Below are 3,842 nucleotides of genomic sequence, written 5' to 3'. Positions count from 1 at the left end.
ACAGGAGTCATGTTAACATCTATGGATCTACCCAGACAGGAGTCATGTTAACATCTATAGCTCTATAGATCTACCCAGACAGGAGTCATGTTAACATCTATAGATCTACCCAGACAGGAGTCATGTTAACATCTATAGCTCTATAGATCTACCCAGACAGGAGTCATGTTAACATCTATGGATCTACCCAGGCAGGAGTCATATTAACATCTTTAGATCTACCCAGACAGGAGTCATGTTAACATCTATGGATCTACCCAGACAGGAGTCATGTTAACATCTATAGCTCTATAGATCTACCCAGACAGGAGTCATGTTAACATCTATAGCTCTATAGATCTACCCAGACAGGAGTCATGTTAACATCTATAGCTCTATAGATCAACCCAGACAGGAGTCATGTTAACATCTATAGCTCTATAGATCTACCCAGACAGGAGTCATGTTAACATCTATAGCTCTATAGATCTACCCAGACAGGAGTCATGTTAACATCTATAGCTCTATAGACCAACCCAGACAGGAGTCATGTTAACAGTGGTAGCTCTATGGATCCCCCCAGACAGGAGTCATGTTAACATCTATAGATCTACCCAGGCAGGAGTCATGTTAACATCTATAGCTCTATAGATCTACCCAGGCAGGAGTCATGTTAACAGTGGTAGCTCTATAGATCAACCCAGACAGGAGTCATGTTAACATCGGTAGCTCTATAGATCTACCCAGGCAGGAGTCATGTTAACATTGGTAGCTCTATATACTCTATGCTCCAACCCAGTGAGACAGACAATTGGTTAGGCAAATATGTACACATCCTCTGCCCGTCTGACCTCCAGCCTTCTGTCAACCCCCCCCCCCCCCCTCCCCCCCTTGGCTGGACCCACTGACCCAAGCCCAACTGATGTGCCAGCTGACAATAATACCACAGAACACAGATATCACTTGCTCCTGCTGACCCTGCTCAGACAGACGGGACAGACGGGACAGGACAGGACCAGACAGGACCAGACAGGTTTGACAGACAGACAGGTTTGACAGACAGACAGGACAGGACCAGACAGAGACAGACAGAGACAGACAGAGACAGACAGACAGACAGGACAGGACCAGACAGAGACAGACAGAGACAGACAGACAGACAGACAGACAGACAGACAGACAGACAGACAGACAGACAGACAGACAGACAGACAGGACAGACAGACAGGACAGGACCAGACAGACAGACAGACAGACAGGTTTGACAGACAGACAGGACAGGACCAGACAGACAGACAGAGACAGACAGACAGACAGACAGACAGACAGACAGACAGACAGACAGTCCATAAACCCAGCCTGCATGGTGCTCCAAAACAGCCACATGAATGTTCTCTACACTGGGCTGGAATGGACACACTGCTTGGACCCGGCTTAGACAGCAAAGCCCAGAAACAAACACCTAAAACATTGATCACAAAAATCCCTTTTGAAGAGTCCCGAAACTGATGTTGGCGTGACAGTAGGCCTACCAACCTACTAAGGCTGGGAATTGGCAGGGGGTGTCGATACCACAGGAGCCTCACCATACGACACTATCACCATCCTTAGGTGCCGATACCACAGGAGCCTCCCCATACGCTACTATCACCATCCTTAGGTGCCGATACCACAGGAGCCTCACCATACGGTACTATCGCCATCCTTAGGTGCCGATACCACAGGAGCCTCACCATACGCTACTATCACCATCCTTAGGTGCCGATACCACAGGAGCCTCACCATACGCTACTATCACCATCCTTAGGTGCCGATACCACAGGAGCCTCCCCATACGCTACTATCACCATCCTTAGGTGCCGATACCACAGGAGCCTCACCATACGGTACTATCACCATCCTTAGGTGCCGATACCACAGGAGCCTCACCATACGATACTATCACCATCCTTAGGTGCCGATACCACAGGAGCCTCACCATACGCTACTATCACCATCCTTAGGTGCCGATACCACAGGAGCCTCACCATACGCTACTATCACCATCCTTAGGTGCCGATACCACAGGAGCCTCACCATACGGTACTATCACCATCCTTAGGTGCCGATACCACAGGAGCCTCACCATACGCTACTATCACCATCCTTAGGTGCCGATACCACAGGAGCCTCACCATACGACACTATCACCATCCTTAGGTGCCGATACCACAGGAGCCTCACCATACGCTACTATCACCATCCTTAGGTGCCGATACCACAGGAGCCTCACCATACGGTACTATCGCCATCCTTAGGTGCCGATACCACAGGAGCCTCACCATACGCTACTATCACCATCCTTAGGTGCCGATACCACAGGAGCCTCACCATACGGTACTATCACCATTCTTAGGTGCCGATACCACAGGAGCCTCACCATACGGTACTATCACCATCCTTAGGTGCCGATACCACAGGAGCCTCACCATACGGTACTATCACCATCCTTAGTTGCCGATACCACAGGAGCCTCACCATACGGTACTATCACCATCCTTAGTTGCCGATACCACAGGAGCCTCACCATACGGTACTATCACCATCCTTAGGTGCCGATACCACATGTCTAGTGATTAGATTCTGCGATTTTATTTGGATGTGATGTTCCTAACATATTGATCAGCGTATGTCTTCTGCAGAGAGAGCCGTGAGAAAAGGAGTTTGGAGCAGAGTCAGGGAAATTAAAGTGCCGAAAACACGTTGGCTCGCTATTTAAAAAGAAGAACAAACTCTAAGGATGAAAATTACAGGAGCTCAGCTTTCGCTGCCTCCAGTTCTTCCTTGGTGATATTCCCCAGCCTGTGCCCAGGGTCCCTTGCCGTCTAAAATCTCCTCCATGAGTCCATGAGTCCAGAGAACGGTGCTGCTCGATACCACACTGCTTGGTCCTTGGTTGGTGGGTGTTTCTGTAACGATTCTCGTTGGTGGAAGGAGAGGAGGACCAAAATGCAGCGTGGTAAGTGTTCGTCATATTGTAATTGAAAAAACTGAACACTACACAAAATAACAACGAAGAGAAAACGAAACAGTTCTGCCAGGTGAACAGACACTAAATAGAAATGAAACACCCACAACCAAAGTGGGGAAAACAGGCTACCCAAGTATGATTCTCAATCAGAGACAACGAACGACACCTGCCTCTGATTGAGAACCATACCAGGCCAAACACATAGAAATATAACAACATAGAAAAAAGAACATAGACTACCCACCCCAACTCACGACCTGACCAACCTAACACAAAGACAGTAAAAAAGGAACTAAGGTCAGAACGTGCAGCAGAGGTAACTCTGGGTCTTCCTGTCCTGTGGCGGTCCTCATGAGAGCCAGTTTCATCACAGCAGAGGTAACTCTGGGTCTTCCTGTCCCGTGGTTGTCCTCATGAGAGCCAGTTTCATCACAGCAGAGGTAACTCTGGGTCTTCCTGTCCCGTGGTTGTCCTCATGAGAGCCAGTTTCATCATAGCGCTTGATGGTTTTGGTGACTGCATTTGAAGAAACTTTCAAAGTGCTTGAAATGTTCTGGAAGGACTGACCTTGGGATTGACCATTGTCTTATTTCATAGTTTTGGTGTATTCCCTATTATTCTACGATGTAGAAAATGTTTAAAAAAAGAAAGAAAGAAAGAAAAACCCTTGAATGAGTCGGTGTGTCCAAACTTTTGACTGGTACTGTACATACGCTACATTTTCAGTTCACATCCCTTATTGGCAGATTTTGAGCCCTATTTGCTCTGGCCAAAAGTAATGCACATTTTATAGAGAGTTTAACATTGGAGTCCTTTGCTTCATAAGGGCCCCCAAAGCTCGTGGCTGCTGGGT

This window comes from Oncorhynchus clarkii, chromosome 21 (genome assembly GCF_045791955.1).
Source record: "Oncorhynchus clarkii lewisi isolate Uvic-CL-2024 chromosome 21, UVic_Ocla_1.0, whole genome shotgun sequence".
NCBI classification, from domain to species: domain Eukaryota; kingdom Metazoa; phylum Chordata; class Actinopteri; order Salmoniformes; family Salmonidae; genus Oncorhynchus; species Oncorhynchus clarkii.
The sequence above is the reverse complement of the archived record's forward strand: the minus strand, read 5'-3'. Positions refer to the sequence as shown.